Source organism: Lissotriton helveticus, chromosome 12 (assembly GCF_964261635.1).
Source record: "Lissotriton helveticus chromosome 12, aLisHel1.1, whole genome shotgun sequence".
In the NCBI taxonomy this organism is placed as follows: domain Eukaryota; kingdom Metazoa; phylum Chordata; class Amphibia; order Caudata; family Salamandridae; genus Lissotriton; species Lissotriton helveticus.
In genome coordinates this window covers 860,067,859-860,095,192 of record NC_136073.1, presented here as the reverse complement: position 1 = coordinate 860,095,192, position 27,334 = coordinate 860,067,859, and the positions used below count along the sequence as shown (strand labels likewise).

Below are 27,334 nucleotides of genomic sequence, written 5' to 3'. Positions count from 1 at the left end.
CAGGGAGGAGATGCAGCCTAGTAGCTAAGTTGCTAATTCGACAAACTCATTATCCCCGCTGGACTGTATTGTGTGATCCTGGGTAAATCATGGTACCTGCCGGTGCCTAAGTAACTTGATCTCTCTCTATAAAGAGGGGTACGTAACAGCTTTGAAGCATTACAAAAAATGTATAAATAAATATTTATTTTTATCTATTCACATCATGAAAGTGGGAATCTCTGAGAGAAGAATACAATAGGGAAAATGAAAAAAAGCAAAGCAAATTGTTTTAATTCAAGTGCATTCGGTGAAACAAACAACACCTGAGAGCCCCATGCAGCCGATTATGCGGTATAGCAACAAATTCTGAAATGAGTCTCACAGGTCCTTCCACAGGGAGTACTCATTAATTTCATCCTCCTGGAGACAAGCATGAAGAATATTTGTTGTTAAAATAGTACCTTGTGTGGGAGCAGTAAAGCATAATTCCTCAGATTGGTTTTGATTGTTGAAATGCATTAGTTATTGGGTATATTCAAATTGGATGGATTTCTTTTGGGAATTTGACACATGTTGATGTAACCGCTTCTGCATCAGAACAAGTTGTTTTCCTCCTCCCTCCATCTTCTCTTTAAATGTTAATGCTCTTGTTCCTAGGTGTCTTAACACTGCCATCACTTCACAGTTTTTTCACCACATACATCTGTTTTATCTTATTCCCTCTGGTACTCACATCCACAGCTTGTACCTTTTTGAAGAACGCCGACAACATTAGGGCCGAAGGATTAAAGCTCACCGAGGGGTCAGATGAGGTTTAGGGGTTCACAATTTGCGAAGGTGGGAGGGGATTTTCAACTTTGCCTAACCTTGCCAATGTTAAAGTTTATTCCATGCTATCCATGTAGTTGTTTCTTCCCTGTAGCTGATGTCTCTTCCAGGATGGAGGGGACCTGTAGCTCAAGGGGCGATGGATGTTGGGGTAGAGCCAGACCACCAAAAGGTCAACATGTGCTCCCAAGCCAATTTACTGTCAACTGCTCAGGGCTGTCTATCCCTGGAGAACATAGAGAGTCCCTCTTTTGTGCCACAAGTCTTTTTTCTTTTCACCTAGGTGGTAATGATGTCTTTCTAAAGAAAAACACACTGTTTTTCTTGAATAACCCTCACCCACCAGGTTTGTCCCTTGGTGGCATGCTTCATCATCGGGTTCTTCCTGTCCCGCTACGGAACAGGGTGAGCTACGACCTACAGAGACATGGGAGTACTTGTAGTTGGTACTATGTGTCATCGCTGGAGACATGGGTGGGCACTCACCTTGATGTGAGGGAGTAGCCTTGAGGCAAGTGTGACTACAGGCTTCGCTCCCCCCGTTTGGTTTCATGTTGCAATTAAGAAGCAACAATAATTTGATAATCTATCTATGATGATTTTGACACCAATGGGTGCTGTATTAATTTATTAATTATTATTAACATAAGAATGGTACCAGGGAATTCCATCTGTGGTCCTGCATAATAGCCTTGGGGTAGGGCTAGAAACATGTCAACCAGTGGAACCAAGGCACATTGTTAGCTTCAAGTTCCCCTTTTCCCCCATTTTGTACCTATACCGGACAGTGGTAATAACAAAAAATATTTTCCCACTGTCTTGGTATCCTAAAACTTTTTTTCCCATTGCAACACACTATACCATGCTGCGCTGCTCGTTATCTGCCTCCAAGCACCTTATTAATCCTCCCTGCTTCAAGAGATTAACAGCTGTGGAAAGACAGTCGCCCAGTTGGCAACTGTCCCCCTCGAATAAATTTCCTGAAGGGATTTGCCAGCAAGAACATCTGTTGAGTCGCAAAAGATTGGTGAAAATGTACTGTTGCTTTCCCGGAAGTGTTGGCTTTTCACGTCAAATCTGCTCATCGAAGACTTGGATACCCAGTTAGAGGCCTGGCTGCGATATTAAAACATATGGCCGTAGTGTAGCACGCTCTCTGGATTCCTTTTGTAACGTACGAGAGAGGGGTCTCTTTGACACGTCATCCAGATGTGGGTCTCACTGGTGACTCTAGGAAGACCTGATATGATGCTGACGTTAGATATGCTGGAAAAGTGCCAGACTGTGCCCATGGGGTGGATAACACACCAGATTTTGGACTCGGTAACAAATGGGCCCAATTCTCAACTCTATTTGTGTGTAAGTTAGATTTATGTGAGCAAATAGCCTTGAGTGCAAAACCATTTTTGTAATTCAGAAAAGTTGCTGTGTGGTCGTAAGTAAATTTACTGACACAACGATTTTAGTGTGATTAAATCTAAAAGCGTGAGTTGTGTGGCTGGGCGTGGACGTCAAAGGGTAGAAAAGCCTTTTGAGTTTGGAAACACCCACAAACTTACACTTGTTGGTATCTGACTTGTTTCCACCCAGAATAGGGTGGAGGTTACGCCTGTCAAGCACGGGTAAGGGAACGCGAAAAAAACTGGTGGGGATGGAGGGAAATCGAATTCTCCAGAGACAAAACCGTTTTCCATATGGAGAAAAGACGAGAAAAAGTTAGCAAATGCACAGTCGCGTGCTCTGCCAATATTACCCTACATCAATATAAGTGTGTCTCAGAGTATTTTTGCATGAATAAACAGAACTCTCAGAACTTTTCCAGGATTACATCTGGAAAACCTGTAACTGTCGCAGGGTTATAGACACAGCTTTAATTTAAGCATTCCAAAAAGTAATTAATCTACGCTCATATGAGTTTGGAAATGTGTAGGCAGGGCTTTAAGTGGGCCGGGTCCTTCTGGTGCTCAGCACCGCTAGTTCTAAAAAGTAGGTGCCAAAACGGGTCCCTATCGGGCTCTCCATTTTTGCCCTCACTCTCAGGGTTGAAAAAAAATAATCTTAACTCTGCTACAGTCTCACCCTTCATTCATTGCCTTTGAGATAACTTCAAAGAGACTCGTTATAGTTCTTTCACAGCGTCATCATTTCAGAACTGAAGCACTTTCAATACTATATTCAATGAAGCCATAGTTGTTGCTAATTTATCTAATGCAACTAAGAACCATTGGCAAAGCCAATAGTCCTGGCTTCGTGTAGGTGTAATATTACCCATGAGCAGGGCTTTAAGTGGGCCGGGTCTCACTGGGTCTGAGCACTTTTTAAGGGGGCCATGAAACGGGTCTCTATCGGCAGGGCCGGTCCTAGGATTTGCGAGGCCCTGGGCTAAAAGGGAACGTGCGAGGCCCCCTCTAATTTAGATAAGTGGCCCCCTGCAAGGAGACCATTCAGAGACACTGTCCCATTGTCCAGCATTTTTGCGCCCCCACAGTTTTAACTTTTACTCCAAAAGCATTTCTCACACCTTCAGTCCGATAGGTGTGAGAATTGATTGTGGTCTAAAAGTTAAAACTGTGGGGGTGCCAAAATGCTGGACAATGGGCCCCCCACAGTGTCTGTGAATGGTCTCCTTGCAATTGAGGGAGCGTCTCTGGCTCCCTCCCCTATGCCTCCAGACAGACACCATCCCTGAGAGGCCCGGGGAGGGGGCCCCCTCCAATGGACCTTAATTGCAAGGCGACACCTTTCTTTGTAATAGATCGCCAGGGAAACAACAGGACACATCACCAGTGCGTGGCCCCATGCTGGTGGGCTGAGTGCGAGGCCCTGGGCAGCCGCCCACGCTGCCCATGCCTAGCGCCGGCCCTGTCTATCGGGCTCTGTTTTGAGGCCTGGCACAGGCGGTCCGTTTTTTTTTCAGGACTGCAGTTTGCTGTCACTGCAGTGTGGAAAAAAGTGCCAGGGCGCAAAACAGCCCGATAGAGACCCGTTTCAAGCCAGCAAGCACATCGATGTGCGCTGCTCACACTGCTCACGTCTCACTAGTGGAGAAGTTACAGCATGACGTCATGCCAGGTGAGCGTTGTGGGGGAAGGGAAATCCTTTAAAGAGCCATTTTCTTTCTGGATTTCCCTTCTCTTTCTGAAACGCAAGAGCAGCAACATTGTGGTAGGATCACCAGGGCTTTAATTGGAAGCTTTTTCAATATTATATGTACGGTAACAACCCATAGTTGCAGCGTATTTATCTTATGCAACCAACTTGGTGTAAGTACATAGCTGCCAAGGTTTCAGATTGCCATGTGTGACATTTTCATAATTTCAGTGTAATTATGAGTGACATTCTACAAAAATGAGTGACACTTTCTCACGGTCAAAAATCAAGCAATGAAGACATGGGTAAAAACATCAGAAATTAAACCCTCATTTTGTGATCCGACTATATATAGGTATAGCATGAAGTTCGGACATGCAACAGGGTACATTTATACAGTTATCATATCAGTGATTCTAAAATGTTTTCTGAATAATCTATTTATGTTTATAACTGTGCTAAATGGCACTCTTTTGTGTAATATACAATAAGAACCTTAAGATGGCCCTGCAACTTGGCTTAAGGAGTAGCCTCCAACTGACTTAAAAAAATAAAGACACAAAAATCAGAATATTAGCTGGCTTACTAAAAGTACTTATTATAATACTGCTATATATTTAGGAGGATCGACAACCTGATGTCAGTGAAAAATTCAAAGTATGCAAATCAATTAACAAATAGATGATGCAGAATAGAGGGCTACAGGATTTCTACTTTGACACACAAAAGTACTAGAAACTCTAGGTAACGTTGTGTAACTGAAAATGAAAAAGCGGCTATTTAACAACTAACTGAAGGAAATATTATACATGATCTATTCAAGGGTTCCTGTTTCCAATGTACTTCAAGCACAGACTTTGAAAGTCTATATAAAATTGACACACTGAGGCAGGGGTGGAAGCATAGGTGCGACAAGACAAACCCATATTTGTAATGCGAAAAAAACATCTACGACCACTGTGGTTGCAGACAGATACCGCCTTTCCCACCCTCAGGCTCTAACCTACATCCCATTCTTTCCATCTCACGGGGTCACTTCAGCTACTGAGGTGATCTCAGTGACGGTGCTAGAGAATGCAGTACTGCCAACGGACTCTGCTATAGCAAGGGGTCACATGCAGCGTCAATGAGCATGGAAGCAAGCTCTGGCCCTTCAGCAGAATGAAGATACACAGCAACAAACAAGTTGCGCGCGTGCAGTCCTTCGGTTCTGCCGTGGGTCAAGAATCATTAACGGAAGCAAACAGGGACGACTGACGCTCCTCCTGTGGTCCGAATGAATCTAATTATTGCCAATTGTTTATTTTTAGGAATGGAATCGCTGTAACTTAAGGCTAGGGCAGTACTATCTCTGCACTCATCCTGGCCTGGCCCGATACCTCCTTGCCACGGTGCTAATTTATCTTACTAGCTGGGGAAGAATGAACGGTCGAGTGAGCCCATCACTATTTCAGCCTGACTTGTAGTTCGCACACAGATGTTATTAGCAGGTGCCTAAACGACTAAACTATCCAGCTTAGAACGTTCTTCAGAGAACAGAGTGATTGCACGCTGAATCCAGCACATGTTGACAAGTAAATTAATCTCTAAAACTTGTTAGCCAATCTGCGTAATTCTGAAACGCAATCTAGCAGCCCCCAGATTGGCAAAACTCGGGCCCTATGAGATAACCGAGAACACACATTTGCACAGCCTACCTTGGATGCTTACGTGTTGCTGCTGAACTCGGGTCCTACCGCCAACTCTAGAAGAGGTGATCTTTAAAAGTCAAGTGCTGTTGCAGGAGGGTGCACAATGCTGTAGCACGCAGTTAGTTGCTGGGAGGTGCCTCGGAGACGGACTAAAATTTAGAAGTCATGTTCATGCAGGAGTCTCCTTGTGCAAGGGACTAAAGTGAAACGAAAGTGCTGGGCAACGACGTGATTCACGTATGACGTCAGGACAATCATCGTTCCTCTGTAACCAAATCCTCAAAAAACCTCGGGGAGGCGGGGTGGGGCTATATCCCTCAGCCATAACCTGCAAATCCTGACCTACTCGACCCCTAGTGCGATACATGACGCGGCCGGCCTGGGCGGAGTATTTCTCCTCAGCAGAGCTGTGATAATGAATGCTACAGCTGAGCCCCGAAGAAGGCGCGACCGGCATTCCTGTCCTGACCTGGTACAAATTATAAATGAGTTTGCAATGCTTCAGTAGTGTGCAGCACGCTGAGGCCAGATAGCCCCCAGTTTGTCCACTGCATGCTGCCAGCAGCGCACCAGACTCATGCTGCTTCACCTAATGGAGCACAGTTTCTACCACCCTGGTAGCACTTCAAAGTCAGACACCTGCTAAAACACTACGCATATGCGTGACAATGTAATTCAGTGCGGTAATGCGGATTACCACCCTGAAATGCGCTATTGTCACGCCTGATGCGTGATACTTGACAGGTCTGTAAGTATGATATTATTTGTATCACATATCTGGATGCAATGACAGAAACAGCAAAATGCAAGTCGGGCGGCACACTATGCTAAACACCGATTTTTAGCGTGTTTTAAAGCCATGCCCCTAATTACACTGGCCACGCCTTTTGAGAGACCCCCCCCCCCCCAGTTGTTTTTCATCCCACTTAAAGCCCTGCATGTAGGTGCAGATCTCTGACATTGTTTAGGAATGGGGCTCAAGTATACAGATATCATGAATTTATGTAGTGCGGAAGCGTGGCTATCCGGAAATTCCGGCCTGGGTTTGACCGCGTGAACCTCAGATGGACTTCCTGCTACAGCAGCATCACCTCACCTCACGTCACTGAATGAGGTCACTCACGCGCAGGACCACGCAGCCTCGTTCCCGCGCCAGCCCTGGTCGGTGTTCCGCCGTGAGGACGAAATGTATGTTTTTTTTAAGGCAAATCTTTCTCCATCTGCTCTGAAAATGCATCTGATTTTCAGATGCAGCCGGAGCTGCCTTCAGCTGAGGTGTCGGCTCCTCTGGAGCGTGCCAAGTACATTTCTCGAGAACACGAGGCTGCGGCTCTGGGACGAAGGTCAGGCAAATATTGCCTGAATTTAATCTATTGGCGGATAACGAGAAGTTAGTGTAGGTAAAAGTCTGAGTAAATATGCGCACAGCGCTGACTGTCTGCCAGGCGGGCTCGGTCTGGAGTCAGTCCCCTGCACTCACAACACTTCCCGAGCCAGGGATGTCTTCAGGCCGCATGCCTGCGCTTTCATTAATGAGAACAGGCGCTGGCAGGCCCTGCTGGACTAGCGCCACGAAGGCAAACCGAACTGCACTCTGGAGGGAGGCAGCGGCAGGAGGAAGGGAAGTCGGAGGAGAGTTGGAGTGTACTCTGGGGAGAGATAGGAGCAGGGTCAGGCAGGGACCGAAAATAGGCCCGGCACCAAAATAAAAGTGGGTCTCATTAGTGATTTACAAAACTAAACAAGCATTTGCAATGCAATAGGTCTCGCATTAGGAAAGTTTGAGCTATTGGTATTGTAAATGACAAATTTTGTATTTATGTGTTGGTTTTGAAAATAGCAAAATTAATAGCTTTGTCATTTACAATGCCAATAGCTATAACTTTTGCAAATGTGACACCTATAGCATTTGTAATGCAACATGTTTTGCATTTACGTGACTTAGCTGTATTGATATTACAAATAACAATAGCATTTTTTTATAATTAATATTTAAATACAAGTTATTGTAATGTTTAATGGCAATACCCTAAACTTTTGTAAATAACTTTTGTGAAGATTATGTTCAGTGTATTTTATTGTGACGAAAATCCAAGACCAGAAGTGAAATATTAACATCTTTTTGTGACATTTGTAATAAAGCTTGAAACATTGAGAGAACATATTTGAACCAGTTGTTGTTGAATGGTTGTGCAGCAGAGCCCCCCTCCTTAAAAAACAACAAATAAGGCAACAGTCTACCACAATTAATCAACAGTGGGAGAAGCTTAAAAGCAGCAACTCAAACAATGGGAACAGCCCAAACACAAGCATTTGCAATGCAATCAGTCTCGCCTTTGAGACCTTATTAGTATTTATCCATGCTGCACATTATCCTGGGTGCGGCAACCACCGGCTCAAATTAAGCAGAGGGGGAGGGGAGCAACAAGGGAGGGATGAGAAGCCTGGAGGGAGAAGGAAATGACGAGAGGCCTGGAGGGAGAAGAGAGTAGCATGGGAGGACAAGCAGCATGGGAGGACAAGAAGCCTGGAGGGAGAGGGGAGCAACAAGAGAGGGATGAGAAGCCTGGAGGGAGAGACGAGCAACAAGAGAGGGACCAGCGGCTTGGAGGGAGACGGGAGGGACGAGAGGCCTGGAGGGAGTGGAGAGCTGCAGAGGGGGGACAAGAGGCCTGGAGTGAGAAGAGAGCAGCAGGGGAGGATGAGAAGCCTGGAGGGAGAAGGGAGCAACGAGTGAGCGACAAGAAGCCTGGATCGAGAGGAGAGCAACGAGGGAGGGACGAGAGACTTTCAGAGAGAGGGAGAGGGACGAGAGGCCTGGAGGAAGAGAGAGGAGCAGAGAAGGGACGTGAGGCCTAGAGGAGGAAGAGAGCAGCATGAGAGGACAAGAAACCTGGAGAGAGAGTGGAGCAGCGAGGGTGGAACGAGAAGCCTGAAAGGAGAGGGGGGCAATGAGGGAGGGACAAGGTGCCTGGAAGGAGAGAGGAGAAGTGGGGTAAGAGAGGGCTACCGAGCAAGCGTTTGTGAAAGATAAAGCGCGCTGTTGATGAATTGGTCATTGAGCTGAGACAGGAAAATGCTCATTAAAAGTGACGGCAAAGGGCGCCAAAGGATTAAAAATAACAAGCAGTGATGGAGGGTGGGGCGCAGGATAATTTCTCTAAAGAAGATTTAAGGGCTACAGACCTGAAAATGAACCACAGCATTTTTACTGCATGTTTACGGTCGGTGCACACAAGGCAATGTGGAAATCTACCACCAAATCCGTTCCAGTTTATGCTATTGTTTCTTTAGCTGGTGCCACGTCCTCTCCGATGCAGAGAAGGCGGTGAGAACGTATTGGGCCTACAGTGCGACTGCCTTAATAAATCCCAGTGCTCTACATTACGAGGTGGTGGTGGGGGTAGGGGACTGCACGGGGATGTTAAGTGGCAGGTTGGGGCAATGAGAACGATTAACAAGACGTCAGCGTTTAGTTGCGTCGGCCGCGAAATGGATCCAAAAAAACCAAGCTGGAGCCAGCTCGGGCGCAGCACGTCTTCCGGAGACGTGCACGTTCACAGAGCACAATCGGCTCGGGCACAGGCCAATAGCCGCTCGTGCACAGCTCTGTACTCCCTTGGCTGTGAGCACGGTGACTGTAATACGCGCTGCTACCGGCAGCGAGCCCTAAAAAGTGGCCATGTTTGCAAATGTGGGCAGGTTTGAACTTGCAAAGACAAGGGAGCAGGTCCCTTCTAGTCTCCTTCTCTCGTTTTCGCTCCTCAGATTCATTGATTAACCGCTATTTTCTCTCCTCCTATTTCTCCTCAGATTCCCTTAACCACCTTTTCTCCACAGAGTCCCTCTAACTGCTTTTTCTTCCACAGATTCCCTCTATCCGCTATTTCTTCCACAGGTTCCCTTTAGCCACTATTTTCCACCTCAGACTCCCCTTTAATCTCACTTCTTTTTTTCAGATTTTGCTTTAATTCACCTTCTTTCCACGTGCTCCCCACCCCATGTTTCACCACTCCTGTCCCGCTCACTTTCCCAGCTATTTCCTTCACCAGACTCCCGCTCACCCCGCCTCCTTCCAGGTAACCTACTTAATGGAGGCCACAGTGTGGCTGTGCCCCCGGCGCGCAACATTACTACAGGGAGAGGGGTCCCAGTAAGAGAACTTCTTAATGAACAAAGTGATACTTGAAGTTGTTCTATGCAAAACACATTATACAATTTTGATGAGTGATGGTATTTATTCACACCCTCATCCACATACATTTTATGTATAAGCATATTCAGTATATATAAAAATAGACGGTGTGCCCAAAGAAAGGCGTGGGAAGGGATAGGGTAGGTAATTTATTTGTGAGGAATGGGGTTACGTGTGAAAGTTTCAAAGGTCAAATGTGGTCACAAAAAACAAATAGTTGACATCACATAAGCATGTTATTAGAGTTGTATGTCCAACTTTTGTAGACCTATCCCATATGATAAAGCACAGTAACAATAATCTGTTGTTCATGGGTAGGTGTAGAAGAAAAAGTCGACGTTTCGACCCCTGCTTGGTGTAGGTTGAGCTGCACCTTACTATGGGGTGTTCTTCAGGACTAGAGCATGAGGTGTGGTGGGAAAGGGGCACCGGTAAGCCACCATAAGTTCGGGGCAGACTCAAAATTGTCCGGTTGGGCCCATGGGCTCCTGTTAGCGGGAGCGTGATACCACCTGGCGGTATGCGCGGTTCGTCAAAGATGTTTAAGATGCTTTTTGGTTTGTCAAAAGTTCTCAAAAAATGAAAACAAGCCCGTGCTTTAGTCGCGGGGAAGATATCCGACTCTCCCAAGTTCATCACAGAGAGGCAAGCCTGTCTGTGCCTGTCCACGCCTAGTGCCTGGACCGCTGGTCCTCCTCCCTCCCTCCACAGGCACTTAGGGAACAAGCTCCGAGCCCTGAACCTAGAGCCGCGTAATACAACTGCTGCCGCACAACACAACTGCTACCACGCATCCCCGTGTTACACTGCAGGACCCTTCACCTGCTGTCACTGTCCTCTCTACTGCAACGCGGAACCCGCCGCACCAAAGCTGCTTCTGACCAACACCAACATAGGGAAACTCCACTAGCTACTTATCACCCACTCACTCCACAAACACGCCAGCAAAATCTGGGACACCGTCTCCTCTCTCACACCGGACATCACCTTTCTCACGGAGACATGGCTCAACTCAGCATCAGCACGTCATCGCCTCTGCTATACCCAGCAGATACAAGATAATCCACCACAGCAACAAGCAAGGTGGTGGAATAGCCATCCTCCATTAAGAGTGCATCAACTGCACACCCAGCACAAAGTGGCCGCTCCTCTGATAAGGCGGAGAAGCAGCGCCCCATTGCTTTTGATCAGTGCAAAGTAAAGGAAATATAAAATGATAATAACTAAGTTATCATTTTATGTTTCATTTGCGGGTGGGCAGGGCTGCTCTGCTCTTAGAACAGAGCAGGAGTGGTTTTCCCACTCCTAAGTGCGCAATGACTGTTTGGTTGGCCCTCTCGGGCCGCCCAAACCAGTCATGCGTATTTCCCCGTTCTTCATGTAGGCTCCATTACAGCCTGCGTGGAGAACATGCCCAGACCCCCATTCCCTGGTGTGGCGTCGAACCAGGACGCTCAAAACCGACTGCAGCATTGTGATTGGTCAGGGAAGCCTGGGTGCCTACCAATCACAAGGCTACATTGCAGTGTTGTGATTGGGCAGGGGAGCCTGGCTGCAGGGCCGGCGCTAGGCATGGGCAGAGTGGGCGGCTGCCCAGGGCCTCGCGGCTGTCTAACTGTGATGGGGCCCCCTACCGAGCCCATCAACCTTTTGAAACTGTGCCATTGTAAGAGTGACAGGGGGGGGGAGCCGCCTCCCTTGGCGTTTGCAGCCATGGTGTAGTGTGCGAGGCCAACGGCGGGGCCCCCCTCACCTCGCCCGGCTGCCATGGAATGAAAAAGCAATATGATACCCCATCCTTTCAGATGCTGCAGAGTGGGCAAGGCGGGTTTGTGTTTGTGGCCGTGATCAGCCTAAACGCTGCATCTCCATAACAGCAGTCAGGCAGCTACTTGAACTGTGAGGTGTGAAGTGAGCCCTGCCCCTGCATGAATGAAACGCAGAGCATCCTGCAGGGCTCACAACACAAAAACACAGAGTGATCTCACATCACAAAAGGCGCGCTCCTTCCATGGAAGGGAGAAGACAGAAAATGGATAAAGGGCTTATTATTCTTTTCTCTTTTTTGCAACTGGGTTTTTTTTCTCAAACAAGCATGTTCATACAAAACAAACATAAAAGGAGTTAAACATAAATAATAAACTCCAGTTATAAGTGCTTGGTGTTTTTTATTTTCATGTAATTGACATGAATTGAAGGAAGAATGAGCAATTTGGTCTTTAAAAGTTTAGTGGAGATGCTAACATTCAGTTAGGGGGAGGGATGGGGGGTGATCCCACACTCATCCTCATCACCCCAAGGGGAGTGCAATGAACCCTCCAAGATACACCCAAGTAATATAACCCCTCAAGCCACTCACCATTCATTGCTTTACGCATCTGAAAAGTAACACAAGAGCAGTTGTGTAACACAAAATGACGGGGTGCCCGTTCTGCAGAATGTGATAATGGGCCCCAGAGTCTCCCACATCTCACAGATATTCATTGGCCCTAGGCTGAATGGGAGCCCCCTGGTGAGATGGGGCCCTCAGAATTGTTGTGGGCCCATCTGTGCTGCAGGGGCCTCTATTGCGTCCTGGCACAAGAGGTGAAGCAAGGTAAGAGGCCGGAGAGAAAATGGTGAATAGCAAGGCATGCAGGGGAGAGGTGGAAGCTTGAGAGGCAGAAACAGCGAATGGAGGGCAGAGGTGAGGTGAGAGGGAGATAAAACATGAAGGGGGAGATTTTCAAACCTTTTGCGCAATTTTTTTTGTTGCTATTTTCTTTCCAGCGAAAACTTGTTTTGCGATGGAAAGCACCCTTCAAGTAGTGCAAAGCACTGCAAAGCACTGCTTTGCGTTACTTTGCGTCGAGGGAGTGGTACATGGGCGTTCCGATGTAACCACACATACCCTTGGACGCAAAACCATATTTACAAAGATTTTTGAAGATGGTTTTGCGACAAAAGTTAACACCCCTTCAAAGGAGGCGCTAACAAGAGAAATGCTTATATTTCTCCATGCTTTTACGACTTTGCATGCGCCCTACACTGCGCAGCACGTATGCAAAGTGGGAAAAGCTTTGTATCGTACCCAGCATAGTATTTTGCACAAGAAGGGTACCCTTCTGTACAAAACCTATGCTACACTCATGCACACACCCTAGCGCTTCAGCGCTAAGGTGTGTGCATGGCGCACAGTACTAAAACCAGTGACGGTGCAAATTAAATGCATCTGAGAGAGAGTGTAGTTATGGAGACTTGAGGGGCACTGTTAATGGGTGGTAGTGATGGAATCCGTGGCAGAGCAAGTCATTGGGGGCACCAACATTGTCGCACAGGGCTCCACCAGCGCTAAAGCTGGCCACTTCTACTTCCTACAGTTCTACCACCAAATCAAAAACGTTGATTTGACGACCCCTTGAATCTGTAGCGTACCTTCAAGTCAATGTATGATTTAGCAGTGGTCTAGGTTGTTCTAAGTCTTTTTTCGTTTATGTACAATCTTTATTTGTTTGCAATGGTGTCTTGTAATTTTGTACTATATGTGTTGTGTTTTTGCACTTAACATAATTCTGGCGAGTAAAGAGCACACACTCAAAAAAGATTGTCCTACGTCTCTTAGCATGGGAGTGTGGGATTCTGGTGAGAGGATTACGTTAAAACAAATTACGAAGTATTAATGTCATCCTAAGGTAGCACAATAATGGCACAGAAAGATAAGGGAGCCTTTTGAAATGTGCAATTATATCCATGGTGTGAGAGGTTTTTTCTTGTGTAATTTTATATTTTGAATGATCCCAACCCTCATTACCTCAACAGGATCTCTCCGCTTTATGAGGCAGAACTGGAAAGTGTATCATGCACTCATCTGGAAGCAATCAGTTAACGAGGAGTAAATAATATACATCTTTGTGAGACCTGCACCTATCTTTTCCATCTAATGAGACAAATGTAATCCATTTAACAGTTTTAAAACATATGGACTTATTTCATTTGTGTATTTAGCTTTTTGTCCATGTTACTGATATCCACGTTAGGTCTCTTCAGTGATGCCAAATAAGATCAACAGTCCTGCGATGTCACTTTCTGAGATGTCACTTCTTGTGATGTTACCAAGGGCGGGACCTCCACTAGGGCGGAGGAGCGTCGCCCCACTACTTTCTCGCAAAAGAAGAAACACAAAATGCTAAAATGACCGTTTTATCTTTCTACTTCTAGCACTGCGAGAAAGCATAAGTGTTTGGTTGGGGGCGCGCGGGTCTGCTTTAGGGTAGGGGAGGAGTGCCTTGCCAACTGCTAAGGGCGCTGACTGTTCGACCTAACCAGTCATGCACGCTCTGGCCTTTCTCTATGTAGGCTGCAATGCCATTGCAACATTGGGATTGGCTTAGGGGAGGGGAGGGAGGCTGCCTGCTTCCTGTTCCCCACCTCCCAAACTCCCGCGAGACCCTCCACGCGCGAGTCATGCCGGCTGCGACTGGAAGTTACATGCAAATTAGAGGGGCCTCACATCTTCCCTTTCGCCCGGGGCCCCAGGAGTTCTAGGACCGGCCCTGCCTGGCTGTTGTTCCTGGCTTCTTGTCCTATGAGGAGAGCAGAGACATGGGACCCATCAGCAAGGTAAGTGAATGTATATATTTTTTTCCCATTGCAAACCCTCGCGCCCCTCCTGCTCATGAAAAGCATTGGTGTTGATGATTAAGTGCTGGTGCTGAGCAACAGAAACTGCTGGCTCAAATTAAGTATTGGACTACTGACATCATTGACATGTGTCTGTCTTGAAACATAGCGCTGGGTGTCGAATATTACGAAAATATTGGTGGCAGCCCTTGACTCCTACGCTTGTGAGTCTGTGAAGGATGGGAATGGCCCTATGCTGAGTGTCAAGGCGTTAGCCTATGCAAGCTGGCAGCTTAGCCGGTAGCGGTGCTCCCCAGTCCCTCACCAAAACTCGGCCCTTCCGATGCTCCTCCTCTAAGACTTAACGCTGGAAAAATTTCAAAGGCTAACCAGTCTGAAGGTGAACAAAAGGCATGTTCCTTGTAAAAACAAAACTTTCCCAACGACAAAGGGTTTACGATGGGGCTAATCGCTTTTGCATGCCTTAGTAGGCTGCGGAGGTGGGCATTCCAGTTGTTTCTGGTTAAGTCCAGGGAGTGGATTATTTATGTCCTGTGGTCAGTGGCGTTGCAAGGATTGGTATGGGCTCTGGTGCCAGCAAGGACAATTGTCTTTTTTACTGCTGCTGGGTAGTAAAATACGGTACTGTCATGGTTGAATAGGCCAGTAGCAGCTGCTACGGGACCCAAGAACGCTGAAGGACGGAACAGAAAATGAAGAGAAAAAAAATTCACTTACCTAGAACGGCAGCCACCTCTCCTGCGTCCGCCATCATCTTCCTGCAGACTCCCGGCCAGCAGCAGGAAACACCCGCTTGCAAGCTCCCCTGAGCCAATTACAATGCTGCAATGCAGAGTTGTGATTGGTCTGAGCACCGTGGTTAGGCGCTCAGACGGGGACAGGGAGACTTTTCATGTCCCTCACCAGGCTGTGTAATGCAGATTGGTGGGAACATGCAAAGGGCTCATGTCTGTTTGGCTGGCCCAAGAGGGATGGCCAAGCAGTCATGTGCACTTCAGTAGTGCAAATCACTCCTCTCCCTGCTCCGCCACGCCTGCCCCGCATATGAGCCACTGACAGCTATAGGAATTCTTTCTTTCCTCCTTTTGTTCAGTGGGGCGACGCACCTACGCGTTAGCGGAGGGGCCGCCACTGGAATGGACCCCTCAAGGGTCTGGGTCCCAGTTCTGCTGCATCTCTGGTAGTTACACCCCAGCTTATGGTTCTTTCTGCGTTGCAGACATACATCGATGGGTAAACCCATGACCATCTCTTATTAGCAGCCGGGGATGGGTCTCGTAGCCCAGATGCAATGTCAAAGGTTGCGCCCAAGAGGCAGGGTCTGGTGGCCAAGGGCCCGATGTAGGTAATAGTGAAATATCGAATTCTAAATACCGAATTTTACCGATTCTGTATTTAGAAATTGGTATTTCAGATGTAGGTAAGAATTTGGTAAAAAATACTGACTTCTTAATATTCGTTATTACCAAATCGGTAATTGAGATTTGGTAATAACGAATACCTACCCATTCATTCCTATGGGCTAGGAGGCCCATAGGAATGAATGAGAAGATATTCGGTATTACTGATTCGGTATTACCGAATCGGTTATACCGGGAGGTATTTCAAGGGTGCCAGGGTGTCCAAAGGACACCCTATTGCACCCTTGAAATGTGCATGTGTGCACATGTGGCACACATGCATGTTCCAAGGGCATGGATGTGTGCCACATGGCACTTAAAAAAAAGCAAGAATGTGCTTTTTTTAAGGAATTCGGTAATTACCACCAACTTGAAGTTGGTGGAAATTACCGATTCCTTAAGGCCCAAAAGTAAGCTTTTATGTGCTTTCTACACTGCATTTAAGGAATTGGTATTAAATGCAAGGCCAATTAGGTTCCTTATTACCGAATCCTTCCCTACATCACGAATGCCTAAATACCGGTCGGTAACGGTGAAATTTACCGAATTTCACCGTTACCGACCGGTATGTGGGCCACCTACACCAGCAGTGGCGTAACCATAATTGAGGGGGACCCCCTGCCAGGTACGTGGAGGGGCCCCCTCTGGACTCTATTAGGAGCTCTCAGGCCGAAGTGCAGTGCTGAGGGGCCCCCTTGAGCTTGAGGGCCCCCCCGCACTGCAGGGGATGCGTGGGCCTGTGTTACGCCCCTGGCCCTTAGTGAACTAATGGTCCACTGTAGGGGCCTGTGTTTGACCTCATGGTCACAGGTTCAAATCCTGGTGGGTCCACTCAGCCTTTCATCCATCTGAGGTCGATAAAATGAGTACCATTGAGTTGGGTAACAATAAACATCTGTTCTTCAGCGCCAAGAGGCCCGCGGGTGGACGTGCGCTTTACAAATACACGTGACGTTATGCCGCTCTATGAATTCTGCGTACGGTAAACATGGCGTCTCCGTAGGAGTGCTTGGGAGTGGTCAGCATGTGTTTACATACGAGACGGGGGTGGGGGAGAAGTAATGCACCACTTGCTCTAGAAACGCGCTAACCATGAGAGGTGCAAGTAGGGAGGATTGCGAACAGCACCTGCAGCGAAGAGGCCCTGACCCAGCAGGGGCAGCCCCAAAGCCTTCACTGCAGCCGGCTGACCTGGCATTACCTCAGTACGGTTCATCTGTTCATCACACCGCCCCATTCCCCCTTCCTGTGTTCCCAGGCTCTGTTACATTACCTACGACTTTTTCTTTCCCTGCCATCTGTCCCCCCCCACCACCAACCCATCTAATTCTTTGTTGCCCTGGATAAGAAGACAAGGATGGCACCGCTACGTTCCCATGGCAACCCGCAGAACTTTTCGTAAAAGCAGCGAACAGCCAGTGTGCCCTCTTGGACAATGGAGTGTGAGGACAGAAAGGCTCTGAGCGTAAGAGGAGCGCCGGGCGCCCACCCCCGGGCCTGGCCCCGGGGGAGGGGGGCATCCGCACTGGCATCACACGAAAGATGCCCGCTAGGCACCAGCAGGCGTCCTCATGAACAAACGTGTAATGTAACCGGTGTTCAAATCAAGCGCTCCGATGCCACTGGGAAGAGATCGCGCTACACAAAAACAACACAAAAAAAGAAAAAAAACAACAAAGCAAACGAGTCTGTATGTAAGTAGTTCATATGTATTGTATACATCAGTGCCTTGGAATGAAAAAATATGTTTTGTGGGAAGATGGGAGAGTAGTAATCCCTCAGTGGGGTAAGTCAACGGTGAGGACAAGAGTGTGTGTCGACACACACGCGACGAGCCGCTGATGGAAAGCATGTGTTAAAGGCCTTACACACAACATGACCTCACAACGACATAGTTGTATTGTGCCTGAGAGCGAAAAGGGGAAAATCTCAATCTTTTTGGTTCACCTGCACAGCAGAGCTCCCTCTAAAAAAATGGAAAATATGCTCTAAAATGAAGAAGAAAAAAAAGTATGGATTTTCTTGCCAAGCACGGAAAACTGCTCGAGTTTAGTCTGTCGAGGCTTACCCAGAACCGTGAACGATCCGTGGAGGCGCGGCTGGGCCTGGTTTCTCTGGTGGGCTGTCCAGTGCCCAGTCAAACTGGTCTCACACAGAGACCCAAAGATGAAGGATGAAGGCAGACTTTTCAAGAACTCTTATTGGCTATCCTCAACCAATGGGAATGGGTCTCTGTTCAGGGCTGGAGCATCCAGGGGGGGCAGCAAAGAGTAGGGTCGGACTGGTCTATAGGCCAATCAGCCAATGTCCAATGCCCTCGTCTGGCCGAAAAGGGAGTGGACCGGTTTTATGGCCAGGTGAGTCCGTTTTAAAGTTGGTTTCTCTGATATTACCACAAGCATTGCCTGCAACAAACACAAGAGCATTCAATCTCCCATACTTCACAAAATACCCATGCAGAGTGTCTTTATGAGTGAAAACTTCCATTTTCAAATGTGGGACACTCTTTTAGCTGGCTCACTAATGGGAGCCACTTGTATTTTTGTGACCGGGCCCACTGTTTGCCCACCTCTGACCCTGACAAACAGCATTGTACTGCAGCTAGCGGTTTTGTTAGGTGGAAGGGGTTGCAAAAAATGTTTTTTTTTTGTGTGCCATTTTTAGGTCTCGCCTGTCGATGCGCATGCGCATCGAGCAAGGCGAGAGTATTGGGACTTATCCACTCTTTATCCACACTGCAAGGAATCGTGGCGATTCCTTGCAGTGCCCGTGACTTTTAAGCTCAATGCGCATGCGCATTGAGCTTAAAAGCGCGTGCACGTCCGTCTTTGTTTACCCGCTCCGCCCCCTCCCCTTCCCGCCGTGTCGCATTTCTCCTCCCCCCTCCCCTCTCTTCCCTCCGTCTTGTTTATTTTACCCGCTCCGCCCCCTCGCATTTCTCCTCCCCCCTCCCCTCTCTTCCCTCCGTCTTGTTTATTTTACCCGCTCCGCCCCCTCCCCTTCCCGCCGTGTCGCATTTCTCCTCCCCCCTCCCCTCTCTTCCCTCCGTCTTGTTGCCTATGGGCGGCTGTGCTGGCAAGCAGCGCTGCTTCCTCTCCTCTTTCTGTTGAAACAAACAGCAGGGAGGGGAGGCGTTTCCAGGGCCAGCTCACTCTCGCTCTCTTCGTCTTGTTAGGGTTTTCACCACCAGAATCAAGGAGTGACAAACCAGCCAGTATGTACATTTTCAATTCAGAACGCCACCTTTTTTATGCACACGGATTTACACAATATTTCTGCGCAGTGTCCCGTTATTATTTCAAGGCGCTACATTTGCTCGTGACAAACATCTCACAAACCATTTCAGCGAGCAAAGACGCGCCTCGCGCTGCCTGCGTCTATGTGACAGCGCGAGACGCTTCTTAAAATAGAGCAGCGGTCGCTGAGCTCCGGTTCAAGCCCTCGTAAACTTTATTTTTTCAATGCAATACGTCTGTTCCAAAACAAGCAGGCCCTCGGCCCGCCGCTGCCGCTGCACACAGGCTCCGTTGTGCCGCCGCGGTGAATCACTCCTCCTGCAGGCGGCTGATCTCCTGGGGCTGGCGGGAGGCCAGGGCGGCTGCAGCTGGGCCTTGCTGTCTGTTCTCCAGGCCTGGGGGGCAGGAAGGCTTGGCGCTCACCAGTGCGCCCTGTTATGAATGCTGCCTGTACCCAATGTGCCCTCGTTCCTCGCCTGTGCCCGGACCCCGTCTTTTGCCTCTGGCTGTGGAGCGCTTCTCTCTGTTTCCACCTCGTTTCCCCGAGCGGGGGCCGCACCTGGTACCCCCTCCAGCCTCACACCCTTTACGCTTCCTGTCTAATGAACTGTGTTTCCATCACTGCTCTCTCTCCCTGCCAATGTCGCCTTTCTCTCCCATTGCCCTCTGTCTATGACCCTTCACCAGTCGCTGTCTCTTCTTCTCTGCCCGTCACCTCTGCAAGGGGGTCTCCTTTCTTCATGCCCTCCCGTCCTTTGTTGACATTGTCACTCTCAGCTCTCCTCACGCGCCCTCTCTCCTGAAGTGTCAGTAATCGCGGCCGCCGTTTCTCCCTCCCCTCACCTCTCTCCCTACTTCCCTCGATCTGTCTGTAACAGAGTCACTGCTCCTCCCACTCTCTCTCTCTGTCTGCCTGACGCCCTCTCGCCTATCCTCCTATCCTGCCATCTCTCTCACATCCTGACATTTCTCTCACACTCTCTCCCATCCGGCCATCTCTCTCTCCCATCCTGCCATCTCTCTCCCTTCCTGACATCTCTCTCCCTTCCTGACATCTCTCTCTCCCATCCTGCCATCTCTCTCTCATCCTGCCATTTCTCTCACACTCTCTCCCATCCTGGCTGCTCTCTCCCATCGGGCCACCACCCTCACCCTCACTCACCCTCACTCACCCTCACTCACTCACCCTCAACCCCTCACCCCCTCACCCCCTCACCCTCACTCGCCCTCACCCTCAACCCCTCACCCTCAACCCCTCACCCTCAACCCCTCACCCTCAACCCCTCACTCACCCTCAACCCCTCACCCTCACTCACTCACCCTCAACCCCTCACCCTCACTCACCCTCAACCCCTCACCCTCACTCACCCTCAACCCCTCACCCTCAACCCCTCACCCTCAACCCCTCACTCACCCACCCTCACCCACCCTCACTCACCCTCACTCACCCTCACTCACCCTCAACCCCTCACTCACCCTCACTCATCCTCACTCACCCTCAACCCCTCACCCTCACCCACCCTCAACCCCTCACCCTAACTCACACTCACTCACCCTCACCCTCACTCACCCTCAACCCCACTCACCCTCAACCCCTCACTCACCCTCAACCCCTCACTCACCCTCAACCCCTCACTCACCCTCAACCCCTCACTCACCCTCACCCACCCTCACCCTCACTCACCCTCAACCCCTCACCCTCACACAGTGCAATAGGTCTCGGAGCATTTGAGTTAGAGCTTTTAGAATTGTTTATGGCTTTTTTTATTTGTAATTCTTTAGCATTGGCTACAGGAAACAAAAATGCTAAAGATTTACAAAAAAAAACCATAAACAATTCTAAAAGCACTAACTCTAATGCTGCGAGACCTATTGCATTTCCAATGCTTGTTAATTGTCTCATCAGTACTGTCTCTGTGGTTAGACCACTGTAATTCGCTGTTAGACAGCCAATCAGAATGGTGGTGTCCCTGCCATTACACACGGCCATGGGCTGTTCATGACGGGGTGGGTGGGTCTTAGTGTTACAGGGGTTGGTGGCCTTCTGTGTCACGAATGGCTTGTATCAGCGGCGGCTCCTCTGCAATGGCGAAGGAGCGTCGCCCCACTGCTTGACTCAGAGCCAGCAAATGAAAAATAAAACTATGTTGTAGCATTGTTTTATTTTTCATTGCTGGCTGCGAGCCAGCGCTGTAGGGAGCGGTGGGGCCGAGGCATGGGAGGGGGAAGAGGAGTGCTATGTACGCATATGTGTTTTGGCCGGCCATCTCAGGCCAACCAAAACACACATGCGCACTTAGGTTTCTCCAGCTTGGCTGCATTGAGCAACTGGGCTATAGAACCCACAGACTCCCTGACCGGAGCGGAGCGTCTTTTCAGCCTGCTCAGGCCAATCCCTGCGTGGCTCTCCTAGAAGAGCAGCGCAGGGATTGGATGGGAGTCTATCAACGAGGCTGCCGGGAAGAGAAGAAGAGCAATGCGACGCGGGAGGCGAGGCGGTATCGGCTTCAGGTACATTTTTTTAAAATTAATATTTTATTACTAACCCCCGGGACGACGCAACCCCTCATGCGTTCCCTCCACCCACCTTTGTTTGTGACGGCCACCACTGGATCGTATAGGACTGGCTTGGGTCACACTGGTGCGAAAATGATATGCAATGTGAAGTAAAAACTTTGCATTAGCGAAAAGAAGCGGATACGTCTCAAAAGTGAAAATGAGGGGATAAAACACTTTGCACCTCCATAGAAAGAATGTAGACAAAATAGGGTAATTATTCTCACCCATATGGGAAATGTGGATGTCGTCTTATATCACCGTGCCATTTCTTGTGGCTGTGTGTCGCGCCACTTACGCGCAATGCTCCATGTAAGTGTTTTCCAGGAGAGATATGAAATGCAAGTAATGGAACTCTCACTGTTATCTGCCCGGGTATCTGAAAACAAAAAGGAGCGTATTACTCAGAAAGTGTGAAATTACCCTGAAAGAACTCATTAGGTTATCATTACAAGCATATCCATCCGCCCACTTATGATGTTAATTCATGACTGGAAGCTACCATTATGCATTATTCTCTTTTAATGGCAGAGTTTAAAGAACACCATAGAGAGGAGCCAACAGATAGAAAGTCCCCCTGCTCTCCTTAAATATCTCCTGCATGACGCAGGAGCCGCACTCTAAGGACGTGGGATGCAGACGGCATCCCACCTTCCATTACCTTAGAGTGCGGCTCCTGACATATCTATGCAGTTTATTGATATTTTGAGGTACGATCTTAACGAAATGATCGATTGACGAAATGTATGTTAAATGTGCATAGAATGTAGGCGGTGGAAGGCTGGGTTGAGTACTGCCACGCTCTTAGCATGGCTGCCTGTCACAAACTGTTTTCCTCCTCAAGCCTGCTGATGTCAGATGAATTCCATGGTCTCACAAATATAGGCAGAAGTCTGGGAATCCTAGACTGGGTGGCCGTTCCTTTGGAGTAAAGGCGGCATCAGCTTGGAACTCCCTCCCGGTGGAACTGCGCCTGTTAGAAGATCTTATGGCTTTTAGGAAAGCCTTGAAAACATTCCTGTTTTAGTTTTTTACCCTCAGTATGTGCTATGTATTTAAAGTGGTCCTTTTGGCTCTTTTAGCTGTGTTATGTTTCTCATGCTATTCCTCGTCAATGCGCCAGGACGCTCCTTAGCTGGAGTAGCTGCGCGCATAATAAAATCTATAACATAACATAACATAACATAACCCCTGTACACAGGCATCTTAGCAACATCCTTCCTACTACACAAGCTGCTGTCCCGGCCAGAACCATCCCAAAATGTATGTCTTCTTGCTGGTTTCCACTGAAAGGACTTCAAAACATTCTCCTTCAAGCATCTGCTGAAAAAACACGACTGACCAATCAGCAAAGGACGATTACTGGACACGTTATTGGAGAGAGCAGACTGCAGGTAGGTGTTAATGGAAACAAACAAAATACTATGGGATTCCCAAGATGGGACAACATTTAGAATGACCTCTCAGCCACTGTTGACCTGAGAGGCGGATCTCCACTCCTCTAACTGGGACTCTCTCCAACTTTTAGAACAGAAGCCAGCGGAACTTGGAACCTGAGGGACTACCTTGGATTGGCTCTCCTCTTACCTGACAGAAGCTCATCGAATAACCTCCCTTCCAATCATTAGCTCTCTAGATACTCACAGGTGTTTCCAAAGGCTCCACCATTCAACGCGTGCCAGCATCATTCTCTTCCTGCCATCTGCCTCCCCACTTCCCTCTAATTCTTTCTTGCTCTGGATAACAGGAGAAGGATGACACCACTGCGTTTCCATGGCAACCCTTAGAACTTTTCATAAAAGCAGTCAGGTTGTGTCGTTGGACAATGAAGTGTGAGGACAAAATTGCAGCTTACGTCGGCCCGCCATGGTACGATGAATAGACGCCGCACTTGTAGCCGACACACAAAAGAACCCCACCATGCCAGGCTCCATCAAGGTCCCTCGCGTGCAACCAACGAGTACTTGGTAAATATTTCAAAAGTATTAAATAAGAGAGTGCAAAAGAAAAAGTCTAACATAAGATGAGATGTTAATAATGACACAGTGAGATAAGTCATCCCTACGGTCAAAAGAGTGGTTGTGTGAGTGTGTGTGTGTATATATATATATATATATATATATATATATATATATATATATCGAGACTTTCGGTATCTTTATAAAGTACATCAGCAACACAGCAGTGGCAGAAGACAAATGATGGTGTGCCCCTGCAAAATGTGAATAGTGGGCCTTTGCTCTCTCATCACTCGCAGTTATTCATTGCCTATGTGCTGAAGGGGGGCCCTATGAAAGGTTGGGGGGCTCCTGAAGGGTTGGGGATCTTCAAGTCTTCCAGAGTACACTCAAGGAATCGAAGATACAATCACAAAGAAAAATAAAACACAATTCGTGACATTACTCACCAATTTGAAAGCAGAGGCATGAGTCATATAATGTAAGAGCTTGTATGCAGGGCTATAAGCACACAAGAAGAAGACATTATTTGTTCTGGATTGCCACCATGGAGTTAATTGTTATCCGTGTGCAAAACAAGTTTGTGGAATTAAGATCCATTCGTCAATGTTGACTCACCTGCTAATTCTTTGAGCATTTTTTAATGACTGTGTCCATGAAAGTGTAGATTAATTGTTGATAGAACACTATTGAAGGAACTGAGAATACTTTTATTTCGAATTATTGTGACTCATTGTGATGGAACAGTGAATGTGATTACGTTGATAACCTGAGAGAAAGCTTTGGATGTTAAGCAGGGACAGGTATATTGAAGCAACTTTTTCTATAGGGTAAGAGGCCATGGGCCTGGTTTCGAGAGTGGTGGAGTACCCTGCCTGCCAAACTCACGGTCCCACTGCCCGGTTTAGAGACGGGAGGACAGTCACGCTCCCGACGTCCGTACCCTCACCGGCTCAGCCATCGGAAACCCTACACCGATGGCCCGACGGAGTTCGGGCTGTCAGTTCAGATACATCGTACCATCCACTCTATTATGAGTCGACAGTCTGATGAACTGAAGGTAAATAGAACAAGCATTAGCAAAGCCAATAGGGCGCGCCTATGCAAGAGCTATTGGCTTTGCAAATATGTTTTAGCTGTGTTATACAACAGCATGGCAAAAAAAAGTTAGGGGGTAAAGGAGAGTAGTGAAGTAGAGTGGAGTATTATGGAGTGGCGTAGAGTGGAGCAGAGTGGTGTAGAGTTTAGGGGCGAGGAGTGGAGTGAAGTGAAGTAGAGTGGAGTGTTATAGAGTGGCGTAGAGTGGAGCAGAGTGGTGTAGAGTTTAGGGGCGAGGAGTGGAGTGAAGTGAAGTGTAATGTTATGGAGTGGTGTGGAGTGTTGTGGAGTGTCATGGAGGGAGTAGAATGCCATAGAGTAGAAGTGCCTAGAGTGGAGCAGAGTTGAGTGTTATAGAGTAGTGTGTCAGAGTGGAATAGAGTGTTGAAGTGTCGAGTGGCATAGTGTCGGGAGTAGTGTGGCGCAGAGTTGAGTAGAGGGTATTGCACAGAGTGGAGTAGAGTGTTGTAGTGTAGTAACGTAGAGTGGAGTAGATTGTTGTAGAGTGCAGTGGCATAGAGTGGAGAGGTGTAGGAGAGTGGAACGGCATACAGTGCTGTAGAGTTAAGTGGCATAGAGCGGAGAGGAGGGGCAGAAAGTGTCAGGGTGGAGTGGCCTAGAGGGGAGTGGCACAGAGTAGAGCAGTGGAGTGGGGTAGAGTGGAGTAGTGTGCCATTGAATAGAGCGGGGTATAGTGTCGGGAGTAGTGTGGCGCAGAGTTGAGTAGAGGGTATTGCACAGAGTGGAGTAGAGTGTTGTAGTGTAGTAACGTAGAGTGGAGTAGATTGTTGTAGAGTGCAGTGGCATAGAGTGGAGAGGTGTAGGAGAGTGGAACGGCATTCAGTGCTGTAGGGTTAAGTGGCATAGAGCGGAGAGGAGGGGCAGAAAGTGTCAGGGTGGAGTGGCATAGAGTGGCACAGAGTAGAGCAGTGGAGTGGGGTAGAGTGGAGTAGTGTGCCATTGAATAGAGCGGGGTATAGTGGCATGGAGTAGCGTAAAGTGCATTCTGCGGAACCTCGTAGAGTGGAGTAGCGTTGTAGAATGGCAAAGAGTGGAGTAGTGTGTTGTAGAGTGTAAAGGAGTACAGCATCATTGAGTGGAGTATCAAAGAGTGGAGTGTCGTAGAGTGGAGCAGAGTGGACTAGACTGAAGTGGCATAAAGTACAGTAGTGCAGAGTAGATTGGCTTAGAGTTCATTGGTTTTGAGTAAAGAGGTGTAGAGTTCATAGAGTGCAGTGAAGTAGAGTGGTGTAGAGTAGACTGCAGTAGCGTGGAGTGCAACGGCGTAGAGTGACGTAGAGTGCAGTGATGTAGAGTAGATTGTTTCAGAGTAGAGTGAAGTTCCATTGAGTGGAGTGGTGCAGTGTGGAGTGTAGAAGTGTAGTGTGGCACAGAGTGCAGCAGTGTAAAGTGGTGTACATTGTAATGGCGTTGAGTGCAGTGTTGCATAATAGATTAGCGTGGCGTAGAGTAGAGTGGTGCAGAGTAGAGTGGTGTAGAGTGCACTGGCAGAGAGTAGAGAGGCATAAAGTGGATTGGCACAGAGTGTAGCAGCATCGAGTATAGTGGCTTAGAATGCATTAATGTAGCGTGCAGTAGAGTGGCATAGAGTGATGCAGAGTAGAGTGCAGTGGTACAGAGTAGAGTGACACAGAGTAGAGTGCAGTGGTACAGAGTAGAGTGACACAGAGCAGAGTGGCCTACAGTTCAGTGCAGAGAATGCAGCCTAGAGTATTGTAGAGTGCAATAGTGTAGAGTAGAATGGCGTAGAGTGCTTTGGTGTCGAGTACAGTGGCATAGAGTAAAGTGACGTAGAGTGCAATGGTGTCGATTAGAGTGGTGCAGAGTGCAGTGGCATAAAGTAGAGTATAGGAGTGTACAATGCAGTGGTGCAGAGTGGATTGGTTTTGAGTACATTCGTGTAGAGTGCATTGACATAGAGTGCAGAGGCGTAGAGTAGAGTGCAGTGGGGTATCCCGGGTGTGGTGGTTTAGTGGACTAATGCTTCAACTGCAGGGGCCAGTGTTTGACCTCATAGTCACAGGTTATAATCCCAGCAGGTCCACTTAGCCTTTCATCCTTCAGAGGTCGATAAAATGAGTACCGTTGAGTAACAATGAACATCTGTTATTCAGAACCAAGATATCCTTCTGGGTGGACATGCGCTTTACAAATACACATGCTATGTTATGTTAGAGTGGAGTGGCACAGGGTAGATTGCAGTGGCGTAGAGTGGAGTGGCATAGAGTGGAACAACGCTGAGTAGAAAGGCGCAGAGTGGAATAGAGTGGTGTAGAGTACATTGTTTCTGAGTAGAGTGAAGCGGCGTAGAGTGCAGTGACAGAGTAGGAGTGTCAGAGTGCAGTGGTGCGAAGTAGATTAGAATTTAGTAGAGTGGAGTGACAAAGAGTGTAGTGGTGCATAAAAGAGTGCAGTGGAGTGGTGCAGAGTAGAGTGGAGTGGAATGGGGTAAAATAGAGTATGCATGGTGTGGTAGTGCACTGCCATTACAGACAATTCATCTTCAATTGAAATTACAATTACATTTGCACAGACTTATAGCTTTACTGATAAACGTATATAACACACAAAGGATGATGTGTGGATATGTCACCACCTAGTATATTGATTTATTTTGATCATATTAAACTATTTGTTTCCACCACACTTTAGAATTACC

The 27,334-nt window shown here is 48.0% G+C and overlaps 1 long non-coding RNA gene across 5 annotated transcripts in view; it reads right to left on the bottom strand.

Moving 5' to 3' along the window:
- Positions 1–27,334, bottom strand: part of LOC144798872 (uncharacterized) — a 1,194,519-nt gene that overhangs the window by 207,461 nt on the left and 959,724 nt on the right. For all 5 annotated transcript variants that reach the window (XR_013603685.1, XR_013603683.1, XR_013603684.1 and 2 more), the window contains one exon: positions 21,826–21,977. This is a non-coding gene — a long non-coding RNA (uncharacterized LOC144798872). The remainder of the gene's footprint in view (positions 1–21,825; positions 21,978–27,334) is intronic.